This window comes from Mesoplodon densirostris, chromosome 12 (genome assembly GCF_025265405.1).
Source record: "Mesoplodon densirostris isolate mMesDen1 chromosome 12, mMesDen1 primary haplotype, whole genome shotgun sequence".
Taxonomy (NCBI): Eukaryota; Metazoa; Chordata; class Mammalia; order Artiodactyla; family Ziphiidae; genus Mesoplodon; species Mesoplodon densirostris.
The window spans coordinates 3,487,722-3,513,091 of NC_082672.1; the positions used below are offsets into that span (position 1 = coordinate 3,487,722).

The 25,370-nt window shown below is 43.4% G+C and overlaps 1 non-coding gene across 1 annotated transcript; it reads right to left on the reverse strand.

The window, feature by feature from the left end:
- Positions 1-9,442: 9,442 nt before the first annotated feature.
- Positions 9,443-9,547, reverse strand: LOC132500456 (U6 spliceosomal RNA). The gene has a single exon (XR_009534046.1). It is a non-coding gene; the product is annotated as a U6 spliceosomal RNA (small nuclear RNA).
- Between the last annotated feature and the right edge of the window lie 15,823 nt (positions 9,548-25,370).

Sequence of the window (25,370 nt, forward strand, 5' to 3'; positions counted from 1 at the left end):
AAAACACGCCCAGGATCATGTCAGCCTCCTCTTCAAAATATTTCAGTGTTGTCCTAGTGCTCTCAAGATAAAGACGCAAACCCTGATCTTGGCGGTCTCCATGCCTTCAGCTCCCGTCTCACTGGCCCTTGGGTCCCGAGGTGGACGGAACGGCTCTTCACGGGAGCCTTGCGCACACGTTTCCCTTCTGCTCCCTCCTCCTCCGTCTGCCTCCTTAGAAAACGCTCATCCTTTGCAGGTGGGCCTCGTTCCTGGAGGAGCCCTTCCTCTGCCCATCCTCCCCCTGCTATTCTAGGTTCTCGGGTGGGGTCCCCATTCTGCTCACCCAGCTGCAGCTGCGGGTGTATTTCTGTTTGGTTAATAACATCTGTGTCCCCTGAGGAGCTCTGGGCTCCTTGGGGACGGGAATCCTGTTGCTCGCCAGTGGGCCCACCATGGCTGGCACAGGTCTCAGCAAACGCTCAATAGATCGTTGATGGACTATTCATCAGAGTGGACGAGAAATGTAATAAAGCCTCTCACAGAGTCTGACATGTAAGACGCACTTTTACACATGTATTTCCTTTTTCCTGTCCTTTTAGTCAATCAAACAGGATCATGTTACCTATTAAATGACATATGCAGCTTTGGGCCAACTGCCTTTGGTGTGGAGGAAAATGAAAAAGCATCTACCTTCAAAATGATTTCTAGATCATTCGATATAAGTGAATCTGAGAAAATGTCTTAGCAGATACAAAGACAGTACATCTCCTACAGAGAAGTGGCAGGAGTATTTATCCTAAATTAGTGCTGAGTCAACTGCTCACCATAAACCTTCATCCTCAGTAACAAAGCGTCACAGTTGCAGACGATACCAAATTGCAGCTTATTTTTAATTATATTAGACTTTTTTCTCCCCCGTGGAGAGCGCGGGGAAGCCAGGCTCCCTTTGATCCCGGGTAGGTATGTTAATGTTAGAACAACAGGAAGCCCCGCCGGACCGGATTGCGTCCCGCCCCCATGGCCACCTTCACCCGGCCTGCTTCCACGCCATTCATCCACTCGGCCTGATTAAGGAAACCAGCTCCAAAGGGCCCAGGCCCTCGGTCGTATCGTAGCTACGTCAGCTGTATCCTTTCGAAGGAAAAAAATACTTTAAGGAAGGAAAGTTTAAGTGATTCACTGGTTAATTTGAGTCAACAGTTAGTCTGAGATCTGGAACTTTTCGTTTCTCTTTTGCAGGGTCTGCAAACCTTTCTGTAAAGGGCCGGGGCAGGGATGGGGCACGCCTCACTGCTGTTGGGAAGCTCTCAGTCCTGCCTCGGGCCCTCCCCGGGGGCGCCGCTGGAGCCACACCCCGCCTCCCATTCTCCACAGGCCTTCCCCAGGCCACACACCCATCCTCCCAACGGGAAGATTCCACTGGCGGGCCACCACTCCCAGTCCCGCCCAGCTGCCTGCTGGGCTAAGTCGGATCCCTGGAGGGGGTTGGCGACCACCCTCTTGTCTCACTGGCCCGAACTTTGTCTCACCCTCCGCCTTCTGACTTTGGCATTTACATTCCAGGCTTTAAGGGATTTCCCACCACTTAACTCTTTTCTCCCTCACCTGTTCAAAGCGTTCCCGTCAAAGACCACCCGAAGCCACACTCTCTCCACTGTTTCCCACCTTCCCTTTCCCCCAACAGTCCAGCTGCCCGCTGAGAACACGCATCTCCCTTTGCCCCGGTCCACCTCACCCTGTCTTCTCCTCGTAGCTGCTTGCAAACCCTGACAGCGCAGAACACTTATATTCCTTTTACATCTTCCCCAGGTATGACAGGTTCGTTAAACACTGAATGAGCAGAATAAATCACTGTTCGTGACTTCACGTGCAGGGTTTGTGGATTTGCATCCCCTGCGGTGGCCCAGGGAGGCCTGGTCACCAGCCACCGTGGTTGCCTTTTAGGTAAGAACTCCCCGGCAAACGGAAGCATAATCCAGAAACATAAGCCTGGGAGTCAGTGTCCTCCAAAATAGGCTGCTCAAAATTTCCCATTTAGGGGAGGGAGAAAACGTCTACCCATAATTTTTTTCTAAAAATAAAAAAGGAATTAAATGTAACCCATTTAATATATAGGCTGACCCCGAGCTCACTGTCCCGTGTGACAGTGGGTCCCACAGCGCCAGGGCCAGGCCAGGAATTGTGGGACCTGGAGTTTATACAGTTCTGGGGACAAAAGTGGGATTTGAGGAATTCTTTACCAAAAAGAATTCACACCGGTAAGTGAAGTACCCTGAGGCCACCCAGTGCATGGAGGGTCAGCCTGAATGTATTGGTGGGCTATTGGAGGGGACACCACGTCGAAATACTTCTCTGCAGGTTGGTGAACAGCCTCTGCTCCGAGGAAATATTTCCCACATCCCCCATTCAGGCCACAGTCCAGCAGCTGAACCCCAGGGACAGCCAGCTTCTGGTCGAACTCTTAGGTATCTGTGCAATACTGTTTTTTTTTTTTTTTTTTTTTTTTTTTTTTTTTCAATATGCAGGGCTCTCACTGTTGTGGCCTCTCCCGTTGTGGAGCACAGGCTCCGGACACGCAGGCTCAGCGGCCATGGCTCACGGGCCCAGCCGCTCCGCGACATGTGGGATCTTCCCAGACCGGGGCACGAATCTGTGTCCCCTGCATCGGCAGGCGGACTCTCAACCACTGCGCCACCTGGGAAGCCCTGCAATACTGTTTTTAAACACTTTGAATATCACCCATGGGTGTATACAATAAAGATATATTCTTAAGAGTAAATAACTTCTTAATTTAAACATTATGGAAAATCAGTGAAAATGCAATTGCTGATGTAGTGACAGCTTTGACAGGAATTACAGAGAATGAGTCTGGGGCAAGGTTATAGATACAGCATCATACGTGAAATTAATTCATTGCATCATTCCTAGGTAAGCTCATGCAGAATGAGTGGAATCCAGAAATGGGCAAAGATATGTACGATATCACTAATCTGATTATAAAAATAAAACGTAAAAGATGTCAGGATTGTTATAATGGCATGTGTCATGACATGGGCCCTGGCCATGGCACTCTCATACCTCACAGAGGTTATTGGTTCCTTCTGAATGGAGCACTTGGGAGATGTCAATGTTTGATGAATTATATACCTTTCTCCTACACAGGGAAAGTGTTCGAAATTTGCTGACCTTTTCTGTGATAACAAATGACTGCTAGATTGCTACCTTTTAGAGTTAAAAAGAAAAGTCTAACCAAGATCCTTCAAAGCAAAGATAAAATGATCACATTTTATTATTTTTAACTGAAGTCCATAGTTTGCATCAGGGTTCACTCTTGGTGATGTATATTCTATGAGTTTTGACAAATGTGTAATGTCCTGTATCTACCACTTGAGTATCATGCAGAGTAGTTTCACTGCCCTAAAAATCCCCTGTGCTCTGCCTGTTCATCCCTCCCACTCCTCAGCCCCTGGCAACTAGTAATCATTTTACGGTCTCCATTGTTTTTCCTTTTCCCTCCTGTCTTATAGTTGAAATCATACAGTATGTAGCCTTTTCAGATTGGATTCTTTCACTTAGTAATATGCAGTTAAGTTTCCTTCATGTCTTTTCAAGGCTTGATAGCTCATTTCTTTTCGTGCTGAATCATATTCCATTGTCTGGATGGACCGCACTTTATTTATCCATTCACCTATTGAAGGGCATCTTGGTTGCTTCCAAGTTTTGGCTGCGATAAACATCTGTGTGCAGGTCTTTGTTGGACATACGTTTTCAAATCTTTTGAGTAAACACCAAGGAGTATGGTTGCTAAATCATATGGTAAGAGTATGTTCAGGTTCATAAGAAGCTGAAACTATCTTCCAAAGTGGCTATACCATTCTGCACTCCCATCAGCAGTGAATGGATCCTGGTCAGCATCTGGAATTGTCAGTGTTCCAGACACTGGCCATTCTCACAGGTGTGTAGTGGTATCTCATTGTTGTTTTACTTTGCATTTCCCTGAAGACACATGATGTGGAACATCTTTTCATATGCTTATCTGTCACATGTATATCTTCTTTGGTGAGTTGTCTTTTAAGATCTTTGGCCCATTTTTTAATTGTATTGTTTTCTTATTGTTGAGTTTCAAGTGTTCTTCGTATATTTGCAATACAAACGCTCAGATATGTTTTTGCAAGTATGTCTTGCCAGCCTCTGACTTGTCTGTTCAGTCTCGTAAAAGTGTCTTTCACAGAGCAGAAGTTTTTAATTTTAATGAAGTCCAGCTTATCAATTTTTTCTTTCATGGATTGTGCTGCTTTTAGTGTAGTATCTCAGAAACTCATTGCCAAAGCAAGGTCACCTAGATTTTCTCCTACATTCTCTTCTAGAAGTTTTATAGTTTTGCCTTTCACTTTTAGGTCTACGATCCATTTTGAGTTGAATTTTTGTGAAAGGTTTGAGGTCTGAATCTACATTTTTCTCCCCACATGGATGTTCAGTTGTTCCAGCATGATTTCTTTTTTTTTTAATTAATTAATTAATTTTATTTTTGGCTGCGTAGGGTCTTGGTTGCTACACGCGGGCTTTCTCTAGTTGCGGTGAGCGGGGGCTACTCTTCGTTGCGGTGCACGGGCTTCTCATTGTGGTGGCTTCTCTTGTTGCAGAGCACAGGCTCTAGGAGCGTGGCCTTCAGTAGTTGCAGCATGAGGGCTCAGTAGCTGTGACTCACGGGCTGTAGAGCGCAGGCTCAGTAGTTGTGGCGTGCGGGCTTAGTTGCTCCGCTGCATGTGGGATCTTCCCAGACCAGGGTTCAAAGCCGTGTCCCCTGCATTGGCAGGCAGATTCTTAACCACTGCGCCACCAAGGAAGCCCTAGCATGATTTCTTGAAAAGACTGTTCTTTATCTGTTGAACAGCCTTTGCTCCTTGGTCAATGATCAGTTGCGTGGGTCTGACTGGGTCTGTGTCCTGGCTCTTTACTCTAGTTCATTGATCCATTTGTTCATTCACCAATACCCCATTGTCTTAACTTTTGTAGCTTTACAGTAAATCTGGAAGTCGAGTAGGGTCAGCCCTATGACTTTCTTTTTCTCCTTCACTATTGTGTTGGCTACTCTGGGTCCTTTGCTTTTTCATATAAACTTTAGAATCAGTTTTTTGATAATCACAAAATAACTTGGTAGGGTTTTGATTGGGATTTTGTATTGAATCTATAGATCAAGTTGGGAAGAACTGATGTGTTAATGGTATTGAGTCTTCCTATCCATGAATGTGAAATATCTCTCCATTTATTTAAATCTTCGATTTCTCAGTTTTGTAGCTTCCCTCATATAGATCTTGTACATATTTTGTTAGATTTATCCCTAAGTACTTTTTTCAGTGCTAATATATTGTGTTTTTAACTTTAAATTCCATTTGTTCACTGCTGGTATATCAGAAAGCTGACTTTTGTATATTAACCTTGTATCCTATAGCCATGGTATAATCAACTAATTCGAGGCATTTTTTTTTGAGGCATTTTTGGGGCTCAATTCTTGGGATTTTTTTACATAGACAGTCAGGTTATACGTGAACAAAGACATTTATTTCTTCCTTCTCAACCTATATACCTTTTCTTTCCTTAATGCATTAGCTAGAACTTCCAATACAGTGTTGGCTAGGAGGGGTGAGAGGGGAAATACTTGCCTTTTTCCCGTTCTTAGGGGAAAAGTATCTAGTTTCTCACCATTAATCATGAAGTTAGCTGTAGGTTTTTTGATGCTCTTTATTGATGAGGAAGTTCCCTTCTATTCTCAGTTTGCTGAGACTTTTTATCATGATGGCTATTGGATTTTTCAAATGATTTTTTGGCATCTATTTCATCTGTTGATGTGATGTATTAACTGATTTTTGAATGTTGAACCAGCCTTGCCTACTTGGGATAAATCACACTTGGTCATGGGTGTATACTTTTAAAATACACTGTTGGATTTGATTTGTTAATATTTTCTTGAGAAAGGCTTATTTTATTTTATTTTATTTTATTTTTTTGCCTACAATTACTAGTTTGCTCCAGCACTATTTGTGGAAAAGGCTATTCCTCCTCTATTGAATTGCTTCTGCACCTCTGTCAATCTGATAATTTCGTTCTCTAGTCTGTTTCATTCATCTGTGTGTCTAATCCTTACCAATATCATACCAATATCATATCAATCATAGTCTTGATAATTGTAGCTATAGAGTAAGCCCTAATATTGGGAAGAGTGATTCCTCCCACTTTCTTCTTTTTCATTTTTTGGGGACTGTTCTAGGGTCTCTCCCTTTCCGTATAAATCTTAGAATAAACTTGTGTAAGTTTACAGAAATTTTGCTGGACTTTTGATACAGATTCCATTAAACCTATGGATCAGTTTGTGGAGAATTGACTTCTAATACACGAGCATGACAAGTCTCTCCAACTATTTACGTCTTCTTTGATTTCTTATATCAACATTTTGTTGATTTCTATATTTTACTTCTGTTTTCACTTGTCCATTTTTAGGATATATAGATGCAATTAATTTTGTGTGTTTACCTTGTGTCCTGTAATCTTACTAAGCTCATTTTTTAGTTCTGGGAAGTTTTTTGGTAGATTGCTTGAGATGTTCTACATAGACAACCATGTATCATCTACAATACAGACAGCTTTATTTCTTCCCCACAAATGTGTGGCTTTATGTATTTTTATTTTTCCCTGTTATTGCACTAGAACATTCAGTGCCATGTTGAACAAGGGGGGTGAGCACAGGCATCCTTGCCTCATTTCCAGTCTTAAAGGAAAATAATTCAGTCTTTAACCTTTAATTGTGATATTGGCTGTGAGCTTTTTGTAGATAATCTGTATGAGGCTGAGGAAGTTCCTCTCTATTCCCAGTTTGCTGAGAGATTTTATATCACTGAGTATAGAATTTGTTCAAATCCTGTGCCTGTATCAATTTATTTCTTAGCCTATTGATATGGTGGTTTATGTTGACTGATTTTTGAACGTTGAACCAGCTTTGCATATCTGGAAATTCTACTTTTTCATGGTATATTAATTTTTTTATACATTGCTAGATTGGATTTGCTAATATTCTGTCAAGAATTTTTGAGTCTATGTTCATGAGAGAGATTGCTCTGTACATGTTTTTGGAGGGAGGCTATCTTTCTCTGCTTTTGCTGTCAGAGTAATATTAACCTCATAAAATGAGTTCTATTTTCTGGAAGAGATTGTATAAAATTTTGTGTTAATTCTCACTTAAATGTTAGATAAAATTATCTTGTGACACTATCTGGGTCTGGGGATTTATCAATTCAATTTCTTTAACGGTTTTGAGACTTCTAAGGTTACTAAGGTTATCTTTCTCATCTTGGCTGAATTTTGGTACTTTGTGGGTTTTGAGAAATGATCCATTTCTTCTATGTTGTCAAATTTATGAGTATAAATTTTACAGTATTCCCTTACTATCATTTTGATGGCTGAAGGACCTGTGATGATATTTCCTGTTTCATTCCTGATGTGGTGATTTTTGTCTTTTTATTTTTGTCAGTATTGCTAGAGGTTTACAGATGTTTTTGAGATTTCTTAAAGAGCTACCTTTTGTTTCATTGATTTTTTCTATTGTTTTCCTATTTTCAATTTTATTGAGTTACAATATTATCTTTATTATTGCCTTCCTTCTGCTTGCTTTGGGTTTCTTTTGCTTTTCTTTCCCTAGTTTTCTGAGGTAAGAACTTAGAAAATCATTTTGAGATTTTTCCTTTCTATGTATGCATTTAGTGTTATAAATTTCCCTCTTAGCTGCATCTCACAAATTTTGATATGTTGTGCTTTCATTTTCATTCAGTTCAATTTATTTTAAAATTTCCTTTTAGACTACCACTTGGACCCATGGATTATTTAGGAGTGTTGGCTACTCTCCATGTTTGAAGATTTTCCTTTTGTCTTTCTGTCATCAATTTCTAGCATGACTCCATCTGTCATTGATTTCTACTATGACTCCATTATGATCATAGAACAAACTCTGTATGATTTCAGGTTTTTTTTAATTTGCTAAATTAAAAAAAAATTATCCAGGATATGGTCTGTCTTGGTGAATGTTCCATGGGTGCTTAAAAGGAATGTGCATTCTGCTGTTCTTGGGTGATGTTGTTTTATGACATTGCTCAATTCTTCTGTATTCTTGCTGGTTTTCTGTTTAGAGGTTCTATCAATTGTTAACAGAGGGGTCATGAAGTCCTTAACTGTAAATGTGGATTTCTCTTTTTCTTCTTTAAGTTCTTTCAGTGTTTCCTTCATGTTTTTAAAGTTCTATTGTTTGGTGCATACATATTTAGAATTGCTATATCTTTTTGGTGAATTGATTCTCTACTCATTGTGCAATGTCCCTCTTTTTGCCTAGTGATTTCCTTTGCTCTGAAGTCTACTTAATCTGATATAATATAGCCATTCCTTTTTTGAGTTTGCATTATATATCTTTTTTCATCCTTTTACTTTCAAACTACTTTTGTACTTAAATTTGAAGTGAGTTTTGTGAAGACAGTGTATATTTGGGTTGTGTGTTTCTATCCATTCTGCCACCCTCTGTTGTCTAATTGTGTATTTAGACCCTTTACATTTAGAGCAATTATTGAAACTTAGGGCTTATGTCTGGCATTTCAATTTTTGTTTTGTTTCTTCTGTTTCTCATTCCTCTGTTTCTCTTTTCTTGCTTTCTTGTGGATTACCTCAGCATATTTTAGAATAGCATTTTTATTTATTTATAATGTTTTTGATCATATCATTCTATATAGTTTCCTTAGTGGTTGTTCTAGATATTACAACATATATAAGTAACTCATCACAGCCTCCTTATATCAACATCTTACCACTTTGAGTGAAGTATTGAATGTTTACTCCCATTTGGGTACCTTTAACCCTTTTCTACTTTTTAAATAAAATTGTCTTAAGTATTTCCTCTATACACATGGAGCACTACATCAGATAGTGTTAAGTGTTATAATGTTTGCTTCAACCATCAAATCTAATTTAAGAATCTCATGAGAAGGATAGTCTATGATTTTTACCTCTATTTTTACCCAGTGAATTAAACTGCTAGAGTTGCCATAGCAAAATTCCACATATGGGGTGGCTTAAACCACAGAAGTTTATCTCTCACAGTTCTGGAGGCTGGAAGTCCAAGATCAAAGTGCCAGCATGGTTGGGTTCCTGGTGAGAGATCTCTTCCTGGCTTACAAAGGGCTTCCCTCTCCCTGGGTCCTCACATGGTCCTTCCTTTGTGTGAGAGCACCCCTGGTGTCTCTTCCTCCTCCCAAAAGAGCACTGGTCCTATTGGGTTAGGGCCCCACCCTTATGTAACCTTACTTACGATTTTAAAGGCTCTATCTCCAAATATATTACATTGAGGGTTAAGGCTTCAACATAAGGACTTGGGGGGAGCATAATTCAGTCCATAACACTCAACCATTTCTTTCCCCTTCTGAAAAAAAATATTGAACATCTCAAGAATTTGTGTATCATCTTGTGCAGGGGCCGTGCTAATCTTCTCTGCATTGTTTCAGTTTTAGTATATGTATTGCCAAAGTGATCCTTCCAATAGTTTTTTGAATACTTAAATAATTCTTGCTGATTGAGTCTATTTCTCACCATAAAATCTGTTTCTCACATAGATTTTTTTATCTTTGTAATATATTGAATAGATTCATTTTCAAAAGCAAGTTAACATCCGCTTGTCTATGTTGACTAAATTTCTACATGTCCTTAAAACATTATAACTTTACCAGTGTATTGGAACAATTGGTGAAATTTAGGATGTAAATTAGATAATAGCATTATAGCAATATTCAGTTCTTAAATTTGGTCATTTTACTGAGGTTATATAAGAGAATGACATTTTTATTGGGAAATATATGATGAGATATTTAGGAGTAAATGGTCATTATGTCTGTAACTTTCTCTTAAATGGGGAACTAATAATAATAATAGTATAATTATATGTATATGTACATACATGTATACATATAAAAACATATGTAAAGAGAGAGAAAGGGAGACATAAAACATGCAGTTTATGTGACACAAAATGAAGTATGTTTACAATTGATACATCTATCTGAAGGACTTAGGGAGTTCATTGTACGATTCTTGTACCCTTGTATAAGTTTGAAATTTGTTCCAAATAAACAGTTAGAAAAACCTTAGAGTTAAAAAGATAATTCCCTCTCAACTTTACCTGAGGATATCATAGATTCCAAGATAAAAATAGCCTTAGTTCTATTTTTCTTCAGTATATTAGCATTACTAGTAAAGATAGAATGAAAACAAAACTACAGTGCTAACTGCAAGTATACTCAATAGTCAGTATGTGTTTCCAAGCACAGAAAACAGTTCAACAGAATTTGGCATTTTTGATTCCCTTGGATGGTCCAGTGATATTGTCTAAGATGTGCAGAACCTGTGGGAAAGCATCCTCTTCATAAGCCAGTTGACAAGCTTTTTATGAATTAGAAATCATTTGAGACAGAAACCATAGGCAAATAAGTTCTCTGAGGCTGAAGATTGGACGAAATCCAACTAAGCTCTTATACAGATATGGTAGCGGATTGGATGGTACTCTGATTAAAGTGGGTAAGCCCATGAAACACTTGTAAACAAGAGCAAGTTTCTGGAAATGGAGGTGACTGATTTGACCCCTTCAGTGCAGGCAAAATTTCAAAATGTGTTGAGAAAATGAATACAGGTCATAAAGGGAAAGCACGTTAAGTGACCTAAGATCTAGATTGCAATATCTAGACATATTTGAGAATGCCTATAAACTCTGAGACACAACAAATTCTAGACTAAAATAAGGAAATAAAATATTTGAAAACCTTTACATTTGTTTTGCCTGGAGGACTGGAAGGACAGGCCTACTGGGGTGGGAGAGACTAGATGCTTTCTGGCAAATACACTGATCCCAAGGTTAGACAGAGCATACATTTGGCTCCAGGACTTTGGGCCAGTGTGAGAGGGAAGGGACTGAGCAAGACCAGACAGGCTGACCTGGTCCTGAGTCCCAGGTACAGTGGGTTAGCACAAGAGGATCAAAACTAACCAGTTTCGGGCTTCCCTGGTGGCGCAGTGGTTGAGAGTCCGCCTGCCGATGCAGGGGACGTGGGTTTGTGCCCCGGTCCGGGAGGATCCCACGTGCCGCGGAGCGGCTGGGCCCGTGAGCCATGGCCACTGAGCCTGCGCATCCAGAGCCTGTGCTCCACAACGGGAGAGGCCACAACAGTGAGAGGCCTGCGTACCACAAAAAAAAAAAAAAAAAAAAACTAACCAGTTTCACTGAGCGTCTCGTGTACTATGAAGTTTTCTTCATCTGGGTACCTTGTACCCCAGAGCAATACCAGGGTACTCTTAGTAAGGAAGAAAATGGGTGACTGGTGTTGGGTGGGCAGCCAGCAGTGAGGCCACCAAGCAAGAGTCCTGGCCACCTGCTAGGCCTGGCAGTGACTCCGCACTGACACCAGGCAGATGGCCGTGAAGCGCCTGTACCTGGTGCTCAGAATGCTTGTAGAACCAGCAATGAGAGGAACCAAAGCAAATAAGCAGGAAATCATCAGTACTGTTATAGATCTGATACATTGCACTCATACTTAACCAGAGAACAAGAGACCAAACACAGCCGCTGTCATTCTGCCTAAGACGCAGTGCCATCATAATTCAGAAAGATAGGTTCTGGCACCATCAAACCAGAGAGAAGATGCACACATCTTAAAACTGGGAATGAGAAATTATTACTGAAATTTGGGTCTTGGCCACACTGGGCTGCATTTGGAATCTTAGTCTTAAATTACAGGGGACCTTGCCCCTTGGCCTGGTACAAAATGGTGAGGCAAGTTTCCCACTTTGTAAATTGTGGTGGAAATTGGAGGGACACAGCTCGGCTGACAGTGTTAATAAATTGCGGCATTGAAGGATATTTGTAAAAAGATATCTCACGTTTCCCTCTAAGGGCCTTCTTTCTCGGCTTACGGAGTGGAGGGAAAAGTGTGAACAGCAAGAAACTGCAGACAAGTGACCCCGAGGCCCAGAGAAGGTGAGTTGTGTGCGTGTGTGTCCTTCACTCTCTGCTGGACCCCTCCACACTTCCCCCCTCCCCCCACCTCCCGTCTGCCTCCTTCCACACTGGGCCCCATGTGGATTCAGCTGGTTCAGCCTGAGAGAAGGCCTGAGGTGGTAGTGGAGAAGAAGAAAAGAAAGGTCACAGACAAATGCTTTTCTTTATCATGAGAATACCCACAAAGCCTGGCTGAGGGCTGAGCAAAGGTTCCCGTCCTATAGATGTTCCTACAGGGGGCTATCTTTACTGATCTAGAGCCTCAGCCTCAAAGCCAGATATATTGGCTCAGTTTCCCAAAAGCATGTTGAGGTCACGTTAGGATAACCTGAGCCATATTTGAGCTTCTTAGGGTGCATGTGAATTCTTGAAACTTGTGGAATTTAATGAACAAACTTTCTTCCAAAGGCTTACTGTCATGGATTATGAAAGCTAGCATTGGACTCTGTTTAATTCATTTACAGGCTATAGGTTAAGGGTGTAGCCTCCAGAATTCCCCCAAACTCCGAAAAGGGTCAAAGACCCGCACCTATAATACATAGTTTTATATGCACAGATGTGCAAACTTACAAGCACACAGGTGCATCTCTTGTCTGTCAAATGAGGGAGTTTGAGAAGATGATCTTCTTAGAGACTCATTCAGACTGTAAAATGCCATGAATATACATGTCTAGAAATCTAGGGACCAGATACCACCACCCCAGTGGGACAAGTAAACTGGAAACACATACACACTTACTAATGCCTTTCATGTGTAAAACAAATCTTGTCCTATCACTAGTATAGTCTAGCTTTAAATCTGATTCTTTTTTTTTGTTTGTTTTGTTTTTTTTGGTTTTTTTTTTTTGCGGTATGCGGGCCTCTCACTGCTGTGGCCTCTCCTGTTGCAGAGCACAGGCTCCAGACACGCAGGCTCAGCGGCCATGGCTCATGGGCCCAGCCGCTCCACGGCATGTGGGATCTTCCCGGACCGGGGTACGCACCCGTGTCCCCTGCGTCGGCAGGCGGACTCTCAACCACTGCGCCACCAGGGAAGCCCCAAGTCTGATTCTTTAAGCAAAGACTATAATGGTAGGTCGTATGCACATGCTCTGGGGCTGTCTGAAAGATGGACCCATCTCTTTCCTTATTTCCGGTTTCTCTTCCTGAGTCATCCTTGGCTGAACGAGTGTCCCCCAAATGTGCTGAATCACAGTGGTCACTGGGGGCCCCTGGTAGAATGTGCAGTTCTAAGCCTTTGTCTGAAGACTCTGATTTAGTTGACCTGTGTTGGGACCCAGGAATCTGTATTGTTATCAAGCTTCTCAGTGAATTCCTGTGACGATTAGACAAACTTGAGAAATCCTGAATCAATGTACCTGGTTGTGACCACTGGTGCTGATTCGATCCGGCAGACGTGAAATTAAAGGATGTTTCATGATCACAGAGCTCCTTCCTTGGAGCACTGAATGAGAATGAGTTCCGAGTTATCCATAAAGTTTCCTCACCAAGGTCTTAGGGTTTGAAAATGTGACACTATGCCATTGATTTCTTAGTCCTTCCATTCTTCTGCCTTCCTGGTCCTACTTGTTTCCTGGTTTATTTTCATCTGTTTGGAATTTTCTCTAACCTGAAATTCCATCACATCAGATTACTTTAGCTTTCCAGCTATTTCTATTTTTTTTTAAATTTCTCCTCATCTTCTACACTTACAGTGATGTAATTTACATCACTATTTTTGGATTTTTAAAATATTGTCTCAAATACTGCACTTGATACCACCCTTAATTACGCTATGCTAAATAATATCTTTTCATTTGTACCAATCTTAGCCTGGGGATCTAGCTGTCTGTCAGATGTTTTTGCTGTCCAATGGCATCAGTGTTATCTTGTCAACTAATTTATACTGGAAGGCCAAGGCAGAGAAGTCTAAGTATTCATAGCATACCAAGAATATTTTGACATGCATCCAAAAGCATTATAAATGTAAAGTATGGAGAATAACTGCTGGGTTTACTCATCATAAGAAACAACGTTACCGAGTCCAAGCTGTACTGCTCTGCATGACAGGCCAATAAATCGAGAGACGAGTTGTTGGGACAAGGAATAGTGGCTTTATTCAGGAATCCAGCAGACGGAGAAGGTGGTGGACTCGTGTCCCAAAGAACCATCTTGCCTGAGTTAGAATCCAGGCTCCTTTTATACTAAAAGGGGAGGGAGTAAAGTCAAATATTTCCTGGTTCTGGTCCACTTCAGGAGGCAATGTGTTAATTTCTTCCTTCCTGCAGTCATTCACAGATGGGCCTGGTCATAATGTTTCCTGTGAGCTAAACAAGGTATTTTAGCTTTTAATGCTCATGACCTGCAAGGCAGGGTTCCCAAAGATGGGCCATTATGTATAATTTAAGCTTATTGGCAACATCCCTTAGTGATTAACTTGTAATAGAAGACAAAGGTCCTTCCCTATCACAACAATGTAGTGCACACTGACTGTGTGTAATACATGAATCTGTGCATTAGAAATATAAAGAGGGATAAGTGCCCATTTACACAGTCTTAAAGTCTAGCCTTGGAGGTAAGACATGAACATAAAAAAATAAAAATAAAACATTTCTTTCAGAACAAGACTATCTGTAAATCAGATGAGAAGGATTCTCAAAGTAAAAGATATCTTGGTCACTTACATCAGATGTATTCTACTTCCCTTGCTAACATGGAGTTCTCCAGGAGGTAAGTCTCTTTCTAACACACGCATGAATGCCTATTCCGAATACCTTTTGCACAGTCGTATTCATGGTGTTTTCACAGGTATATGAAAGAACTGTCACTCCACAATATGGTTTCAGTACTATTTCCCAGTAAAAGAAGCATCATAAATAATCCATAAGAAAGTAACCAGCATAGTGTAAATCTGAAAAGTAAACAAAAGTAACCCCTGTCCTTTGAGGTTGCCGGGACTGTAGTGGGGGAGGGTAGAGAGGAGAGAAAGGGATGGCTATCTTGGAGGATCATGTAATAGTTCCCTTGGGACTGCAAATTGTTAAAGCCTCCTAACTCATACAGATCTAAAATCAGCGTTACCCCCACCAAACACGCAAGATTCCAGAATAGAGCCGAGTCCAGCCAATGCACCAGGGGCTCGAGGGTGTCGCCCTCGGCGAGCAAGGCGCCCCAGCTGGGCACGGGGTGGGTGCAAAGTCTACATGTGCACGACTGCGTGATTGGTGGGTAAGGTGAACACAGAAGCAAACGTTGAAAAGACATATACTGTGATAATGGCAGCGAGGCGTAGAGAACGAGAAGTTTTCAAAACCTCTGTGTCATCCCCCCGATGCCTCGCCTGCCGGGGCCCCGAGTCCCACAGCGCAGGCGCCCACACGTGGCGCGGCGTCTGGTGTCGCAGGAGGGGCTGTGACGTGGAAGGGCACTCGGGCGGGAGCGCTAGCCGACCTGGTCAGGGCCGGGCTAGCGTGGAGCTGCAGTCAGTCTGGCCCGGGTCCCCATGCGTGTGTGTGCACGGCTCCTCACCTGAGTGGGGAGGTAGGCGCTGGTCCCCCTCTGCCCTAAGACCGCACTCCTGAGGACGCAGCGAGCAAGGGGCACAGCACACAGGGCAGAGCCTGGTCACGGCCCGAGCAAGCGGCAGGACTGGAACTTGGATCATCGGCCAAAGCCCTGCCGTCTCCAGCTCCCCCCCGCAAGCAAGCAGAGCCCTGGGCTGCCTGGTGGGAGGGTCTAGGGGGATGCGGCTGCAGCAGCTGAGGAGACACCTCCTTTCCTCCTTAAAGCCAATGGGAGCAAGGTCGGAATCAGCATGCATTAGGATGATGGCAGCCAACCCTCAGACTGCCGCCTTTTCCAACAGAGAATTCCAAAGCTGCTCCGGAGGTGTTCACCTCTTCCCGGATGTTCAACAGGGAGAAGGGGCGTTTCCGCAGAGACCCCGCCCCGTGGGTCAGAGCTTTGCTCCAATCGAAGGTGCTCTCCTCTTCCCCAGAGGCTGCACCCTAAGCAGGCTGCAGCCCGAGACCACCTCCGGGAGGTTTCCCATGAAGCAATTTCACAGACGTCCAGCTGGAAGGATCCTGCAGATTCTTGGGCAATGGAGTGACTTTCTGGTCATTTGCAGAGAAAAGTGTCTCCCTCTTTTAGTGGCCAATTCAGGCCCCCGCTATTAGCATTTGAATCAGGCAGCCGTGCTGTTTTGATTGAAAAGAGAAACCCAGCCTTTGTTGTTGCAATTTAGGGGCGTAAGTAATTTTCTACCCTCCTTTAATCAGGGCAAATAGTTGGGGAAATGGCAATATATGGGTAAAGTGTGGTCTGGCCTCGGAAATGCAAACGCAGCTCCTGGCCCTCCCTCAAGTGACATCTCAGCCCAGGGACATCAGAGCCTCCCTTGGCCGGCTGTCCTGTCCATCAGAATTTGGCTGAACGTCTTCAGAATATTCTCTTTGTTTGGATTAAACCAACTGCAATAATTACAGAAACGCAGCAAGACATGATTGAATCACGGATGGTCAAGGTGTCCTCTTCAGTCCGCTGATCCATTTCCTGCACGCAAGGAGGGAAGCGGGGGGCTCCATGGCAGGCACCAGGGGGACACCAACACTCTCTTAGAAGCCAAGGCCCCAGCTCCTGGGAGCACTTTGTAATATTTAATCTGTGCACTTAGGAGACATCCTGTTTACTTTTCTAATGAATAAAAACTGCAAAATTTCAAATTTAAAAAGATGCAAGACCAGGTTTTCAAAAACCTTCATATGCCGCATTGTTCCTTTATTTTGCTCACATTTTTCCCATATTGTGTACATGGAAATGTGAAGATTTCAGATTCTTAGAAGCGCAGATGACTAAGGACAACCCATCTGGGGAAAAAAAGGTCTTTGCAAAGTTGATGAGTTTGCAGCCGAACTCAGAGCCAAGGTTAGCAGGATTGCTTACTTCTGCACCCAGATACTGCAGCAAAGGCCACCAGCCTTGTAGGAAGCTCCTGGCAGCACTTCGGGGCCTGCAGCTCCTGGGCTGCGAGGATGACAGGCTTGACCATATCCCCACTGAGCAACCAGCAAAGGTGCTTGTAAAACACCAGAGGTCTTGTGAGCCTGAGGCCCCAGCCCAAGGGAGGGACCCAGGACCCCCGGCCTTGGCTCCAGCTGGGGGGAACCAACACAGCAGCGATTCCGAAGCTGCCCAGCTCTGCTCTGCATGTTCAGAGACGCAGGAAGATGTTTCTCCCCTCCTCCACCCAAGACCTGACTCAGCAACTAGGAGAAACTGCTCCCGGCATCGCAGTGGGCCTTCAGAGGGCATCGTGCAAACCAAAGCACGTTTTGTCGACTCTTCTAGCTAAAACATTTGCTGGCTTCCTTTACTGCTCCACTTGCCTTTGGATGACAGGCGAAGCCCCTCCTCTGAGACTGGGTTGACTCATTGCCTTTACCTCCCCTGCTTGCCCACAAATCCATCACCCCTTCCAGGAAGGCTTCCAGGATGCATTCCCTTCACTCATTTGCTCCTCCTAAGCTGGGGCTGAAATTGCCCTTCTTCCACGTACATTCTTTAGCTGTTTGAGCTCTGTAAGCGCCTCAAAGGCAGGTACCGTGTCTTCTAATTATTGTGTGTCCTCCTACAAGCCTGAGTACTTTCCCAAGGAAAGCAATTTGTCAAACAGCTGTTCCCCAGGAGGGATAAAAGGCTGTGTTTGTTTCTGCCTCGGTGTTTGCTGTATCGTGTGTACAGAGACAGACGGCAGACAGGGCGTTCAGGCATCTGTCTCATCCCGGTGTGAGGGGCACCCGTGCCGAGAGAGCCCGACTTGCCCCCCGCTGCTGGCGCCCCCAAGCCTTGCTGTGCGCCCACCCCGCCAGAGCTCGCCCGCAGGGCAGGCGGTCGCCCTGTACTTTGCTTCAGCTGTTCTGGCCTCACCAGGAGAAGCAACGCAGAAAGGGAGGATGAAGCCCCGGGGCCTAGGCTAGGGCCACCACTGGGAGCTGTGACCCTGAGCACTTGTCTCACCAGCTCTAGAGTCTGTGTCCTCACAAATCGACCGGTGACGACAACCCTTACACCGTGTTCTCTAGAGCCGCTGTGAGCACCAGGTGAGAGCGCATGCGGCCTGCGGCTGCCACTGCGGAGGGACATGTCCTTGTCACCATCCCTGTGGGGTCCGAAACTGTGGCCCCAAGGGTAACCCTTGGGTCCCGGCCTCCTGAAGGGACTTCCCCATGAGACCGCGGCCCCCTGGCCTCTGTCCCCATCTTCCCAATCTGACCAGGATGCAGGCAAGGGAGGGAAGGCACAGCCTGGTGACAAATATTGCATCTGTTATTAGCATTGAGACGGAGGTGGCAGCTAGTGAGGCCGATGGTGTTACAGGCACCGGGCAAGCACCTCCTGCACGTGTGTCCCTTTGTCCCTCTCTGAGTCACTGGTGTTGCAGACCAGAAAGCAGGCTGAGGGGCTCTTGAGTGCTCTTGTGTCCACAGCAGTGAGCAGCCCGCCCAGGCGGGGGGACAGGCGGGGGGACTGAGTCCTCACACCCTTCCGGGAGGCACCCCTCCAGCCATGCACTCTCCTTCAGCCCTGGACTTCCCGGGTTTAGACCCAGTTTGTGCCAGGTGTTATTACTGATGCTCTAGAGGAATAAAAGGAAAACGCAGTTTCTTGGGCTATAATAATGGGTGGATTCAATGTGCGTCACACAGAATCCATATAACTCTGTCCACACGTGAAGGCGCACTGCATGGGGTCGGGGAATGCTTTCGTCCCCCCGTCGTTTGCTGTTGCCTCTTTCAGGACGAGTATGAGCCGGCGGCTTCCAGCGAGGAAAAATATGGAGGCATCCTAATAACAGCACTGTGTGTTCAAGGCGTGCCGAGCCTGACAGCTTGCTTCTGTGTTTGCTTTTCTCTGTTTGGTGCTACCCTGAGCAGACTGCTGGAGAGGAGCGGCCAGTTTGCAGATGTGGACCCAGAGGGCAGAGCTGGCAGTGTGGTCTTGGTCTGGAAGCTGCACAGTGAGGCTCTGTCTTAGATCTGGGGTGGGGGGCGTGGGAAGGGGCGGCCACAGCACAGTACCCTCCTGGCTGCGTGTCAGCAGACTGTGTGGTGAAAGTCCTGACACATCCAGGAGGGCTGCCTGGAAGCGGTGGCCACCGTTTATAACTAAGGATGAAGGCACATCCATGTGTACTGAACTGTGTTTTCATTCTGGGTCTCGTGGTGACCAGAGGACAGAGACATTAGTTTTGGTCTTAGAGACATAAAAATCGAATCTTGAGTCTAATCTACAAACAAAATGAAACCAAAGCAGTGCCCGCCTTTCTGTTGTCTGATTTTCCTACCACTTTTCTCCATGGACTTGCACGGCCCAGCAAAGCTGCCCCTCGGTAGGCGATCACAGACGAGATGAACCCTGACTTGAATGGTATTTCTTAGCAATAAGATACTAATATCTTCTAAAATATCAAGTAGTATATAATGAAAATTTGCAATATGAATAAATAAATACACATTTTAGTGATCGTTGTTAGTCCAACTTTACCAAATTCTGTTTTAAAAATTGTTTCCCACATTTTGGATGTAATGAAAACAATAACCACAGAAATCACGTTTGCTTCCGAAAGCTGGGTCCCGTGTTCCCCAGGGCACACAGGCAGCGTGGGGTGCAGCCCCCAGGGAGGTGGCCAGAGGGCTGCCATCTGGCTGGTCATCAGCCCAAAGCACGGCCTCCCCTCAAATTCCTGGGCTTCCCACAGCCCAGCCAGTGAAAAAAGATTCCAATCAGAAAACAAGAAGACACCAAGCGGCCCTGGGTGGCATGTGAGTAGTCTAGAAAAACACCAGAAATGAGAAATATTTGAAAAAAACAAAAAAAAGAACAAAAAATCCTGCTGTTTTTGAGAAGAATTTGCTAGAGAGAGAGGAAGGGAACTGAGAGATTCTGGTTTAATGTGGCTCCTCCTTTATGCCATTTTTTTTTATTTTTAATTTTGGCTGTGCCACACGGCATGCAGGATCTTAGTTCCCCCACCAGGGATCAAGCCCGGGCCCACAGCAGTGAAAGCCTGGAGTCCTAACCACTGCACCGCCGGGGACGTCCCTGTGTGGCTCCTCCTTTCGACCTCAACCCAAATACCACTTCCTCCAGGAATCCTTCTGGGATGCCGCAGGGCAGCAGGGGACACGCACTGCCCTCCCACAGCCCTCACCCCTCCCATCTGGTGCTTTCCTCCTCTCATCACCGTGGAGTGACGGACGCTGGCTTGTCCGTCTGCTCCCCTCCTTTCTCCCTCCCCCACTCCACCCCCCCATGTTGGCAACCCAGTGAGGCGGCAAGGGCTGTCTTGGTCCCTGCAGGGTCTCCTGCTTTTGGAACAGTAACTGGCCTACAGAGGAAATCAATTAATTTTTCCTAAATGAATGAGTAAATGAGCTCCTTCTAGCTCAGTTTTCCATCTATAAATTCTGTGTAATGCCCACACCCCCCCTTCTCGCTAGGAGGCAGGATGGCGTCACAGGCTGGCAGGACACGCCTGGTTCAGCTCCTGTCTGACCCTTTCTACCCATGTGACCTTAGTGTGGCCCGGCCTTCATGTCCTGGTTTCGTGCGGTGGGTACAAGGATATCTACTCCAGGGTTGCTGTGAGGATGAACTCAGCAAGGTAGTTAAGGTGCTTACATAACGCCCGGCTCATGGTACAAGCTCTTTGACTTTCCAGTACGTTGTACAAGATGGGTTGCATCCATTCAGGTGGTGGTGGTGTTTCTAGTGTGCGATGCTGCACGTCCTCCATGCCAGGTACAACCTTTCCCAACAACCTCATAAATAACCAGAAGGGGAGGCTTGGGCTGCCCGCTGGGGCCCCATGGGTGAGCCAGCCTCCGACTAGAAGAAGCCCAGTTGCAGCCTGGTCACTGATGGTAGCCGATCGCATCTGTGAGTCCAGATCGACGTTAGTCCCGTTTGACGTGGCAGGTACGGGAAAGCCTTCAAGACAAGACCCTGGGATTCAGTCTCTTACTACTTTGCTCTCTGGTCAACTCCCCTTGTCTTTTGGGGGTCCTTATCAGATGGTGTGAAATGAACAGAGTTCATGTTTTAATTAAGGGACCTTGCACTGTAAAGAGCCCCCATCAGTCAGAGGCCGAGGCCTTGCAGAGAGGTCGGGAAAGCCAGCATTCTGGGGGCACCTGAGAAAGCTGGCCCGCTGCTGGTGAGGTGTTGGAAGTTCCCCTCCAGTCCAGGCCGAGCCTGCCTCTGCCCTCCGAAAATGTCACGGATGCCTTGCTTCTGGGCACGCAGGTGTAGACCCATCACTGAAGACAGGACAGGGTCATCTGATACCAGTTGTCCTCTAGGCTCTATCTCCTGGGGAAGCCTTCAAATTCTATCCATTTATAGGTGTTTTACAGATATTAACTTCAAGTCAACACATAAACAGCAGATTTGGATTCATCAGTCATTAGTTTGGATTTTCATGCAAGTTGCGGTAGAGATGATTTTTTTCCTATGCACAGACACATACACACGTACACATACACCCATACATACATAATACCCTTATTAGTAACTATTTGTTTTTATTTCTCTGATAATTGATTTTGGTGAAGATTGATTAATTTGTCTTGCTAGAAACTGATGCTGTTTTATTTATTTAGCCAGTACCTGTGGTTCTCAAATCATCTTTCCAAGCAGGATTGTTGAGTATGAAATGCTAATCCAAATTTTATATGCTTTTTCCCCCAAATTTTGGAGAACGTTTCCATAATTTCCCCAGTGGTCAAAATTTCCAAGTTGAGATATAAGAGCCTTGTGAATTTACATGATCAGGAAAGAAAGTAGGAATATTGGTGAGGGTGGATAGATACACAATGAGAAAATTTACAGGTAAAACAGTCTTGAGAGAACCACTGAATTGGTGAATCTATTGTCAAACTTAGAGTAGACCAGGGTGCTTAACATAAAATTCAGAAACTTTGGGGGTGTAAACCCCTTAAAATATGTTGTATATGATTATGTACATATGATTTTCTTACAGACAGGATTCATAGTGTGTGTTTTAAATTAAGTTTTTAAGGAGGTCTGTGATCAAAAAAAAGTTAAATGTCATGAAGTTTTATCCAATGAAGTGGATAAAACCTTTTATTTGCAGAAAAAATTATACATTGGTATAGTAACCATTGTTAATATTGGTACTGCCACCAATTAAAGAGTTTATGTATAGAAAAAATGATTTAAATACAATTTCTTTTCCAGTTTTATTGAGAAGTAATTGACATGCATCACTGTATAGGTTTAAGGTGTACAGAATGATAGTTTGATTTACATATACTGTGAAATGTTTACCACAATAGGTTTAGTTAACATTCATCATCTGATATAAATACAACAAAAAGAAAAGAAAAAAATTCTCTTGTTGTGAGAACTCCCAAGATCTACTCTCTTAACAATTTTCCTAAGTATCACTACAACTTTCTTATATACCACACACAGCAGTGTTAGCTATAGTCATCATGTTATACATTACATTCCTAGTGCTTATTTATCTTATAACTGGGAGTTTGTAACTTTTGATCAAGTTCTTCTAATTCTCCCTTTCCCGAAGTCTTGCCTCTGGTTCCACATATAAGTGAGATCACACAGTATCTGTCTCTCTGTCGGACTGACTTCACTTAGCATCATGCCTTCGAGGTGCATCCATGTTAAGTTTCTAGGAGTTTCATGGTTTCAGATGTTACATGTAAGTCTTCAATCCATTTCAATTTGATATTTGTGAGTGATGTAAGAGAGATATCAAGTTTTACTCTTTAAATGTGAATATCCAATTTTTCCCAGCACCATTTATTGAAGAGACTGTTTTTCCATTGAGTATTCTTGGCTTCGTTGTCAAATATTAGTTGTCCATATATGCTTGGGTTTATTTCTGGATTCTTGGTTCTGTTCCATTGGTCTATTTATCTGTTTTTAATGTCAGTACCATACTGTTTTCATCCCTATAGCTTTACAGTATAGCTTGAAACCAGCAAGTTTTATGCCTCCTTCTTTGTTCTTCTTTGTTCTTCTTTCTCAGAATTTCTTTGGCTATTTTGGGTCTTTTGTGTTTCTGTATAAATTTTACAAGATTTTTTTCTACTTCTGCAAAAAATGCCATTGGAATCTTGATAGGGATTGTGTTGAATCTATAGATGACCTTTGGTAATATTAATATTTTAACAATATTAATTCTTTCAATCCACGAACCGGGATACCTTTGCATTTATTTGTGTCTTCTAAGTTTTCTTTCGTTAACATCTTATAGCTTTCAGAGTAGATATCTTTCATCTTCTTGGTTAAATTTATTCCTAAAAGTACTTAATTATTTTTGATGTTATTGTAAATGGGATTGATTTCTTTTTCAGAAGATTCATTGTTAGTAAAAGAGAAGACTCTGTCTCTTTCCTTTAGGATTAACCTCCCAGAACACATGAGGGGTGAGCCTGCTTCTCCGGGGATGACCATAGTACCCTTGACCCTGGAACAAGCAATTCAGATACACCATGTTGTGGTTGGCTCCTGTCTTTTCTCTGCCCAGAGACTTAGAGGATGTAGTTCCCCAGAAGATCAAAGAACGAGTTAGAGAGGGATTAAAAGCAGGAGATGCTAGAGGTTGAGAGACTGTGGTTGGAGCAGGACACTGAGCTTAAGATTTGAGTCTGCGCAGCTCTGGACAATGCCTAAGGGCAAGAGTGTGAGCTCCTGCCCTTGGCGGAGAGGGGGTGAAGGTCACTGAGATTTCAGGGATGCTGAATTAGATGGGTCAGCAGCCTGAAGAGATGGAAAACCCAGGATAATGGCAGGGGGAAAGTGAAGGGGCATGAATTGTTTCCCAATTCCTTGGTGAATAAGAGCAAATAGCCAAGAATTACAGTGGGAGTGGCACATCTCCAAGGCACTTTGCCTTCAGAGTTCATACATGTAGTTTTTTCCCTTTTTTGATTCTAGGAGGCTAAGACAGCAAGTCAATATTGGACTAAGTATGCAGATTGAGAATGAGACTGTAGTATCCTACCTAGATGCAAAGGATGAAGAAATGTTGAAACTCCCAAAGAAATAATTAAATGGCAGATTTCTTTTTCTTTAATTCAAAGTTATGAAAAGCAATGATGGCACCATCAAGTAAATAATAATATAGTTATTATAAATGTGACATTTTCCTGGAGAAACCCAGAACCATGAATAAGAACCAGTAGAAATAAGAATCAGCAGAATTAGATTCACAAAAATATCAAGATAATGGAAGTTATGTGGAAAGTATAATAAGTATGATTGATACGGTTAAATAACTTTTACAAACAAATTTTAAATTATGAGTAAAGAGTAGGAGACTATGAAAATGAATCAAATTCGTTTTGAAAAAGGAAGAAATAGAATATTTAGAGTGGAAAAATAATAAAAATATTTAACAAGTGGGTTAAAGAGTAGATTAGACATATATATGAAGATAGAATTAGTGAATTATGTAGATCAACAGAAATTACCCAATATACAGCACAGAGAAACAAAATGGCGGTAGAACATATAACAGAGGGTTAAAGTTCATACAGGCCAGAGTAAGAAAGTTCAACATACATTTCATCACAGTTCCGGTGGAAGTAATCAAGAGGATGGGGAAGAAGCAATATCTGAAGAAAAAATTCTAAAAATTCCAGAATTGATGAAAGACACCAATCCTCAGATTTAAGGATTCCAAAGAACCACAAGAGCAATAGATAAAAAAACAACAAAAAATACCAAACGTAAAGTGAAGTTCTTTAAGGAAGCCAGAGAGAAAGGACAGATCGCTCACAAAGAAATAACAATTAGAAATACAGACGACATCTCGATAGCAACAGTGGACAAATTATTTTAGTAAGAAGAAATAGAAAAATCCAAATAGTCCTACAGTTATTAAATAAATTGAATCTATAATTTGAAAACCCTCCCACAAAGAAAATAAGAAAATTCTAGGCCCATATGGTTTCACTAGTGAATTTCATCCAAATATTTAGGGGAAAAATAATGTCATCTTTTATAAGTAAACTCCCCAGAAAATGGAAAAAGAGGGCGCATCCTCCATTTCTTTTTGTGATACCTGCGTAACCTAGAAGGAAAAAAACAGGCTAATCTCACTCAAGAATGTAGTTGCAAATATTTTAAACAAAATATTAACAGGGCCTCCCTGGTGGTGCAAGTGGTTGAGAGTCCGCCTGCCGATGCAGGGGATCGGGTTCGTGCCCCGGTCTGGGAGGATCCCATATGCCGCGGAGCGGCTGGGCCCGTGGGCCATGGCCGCTGAGCCTGCGCGTCCGGA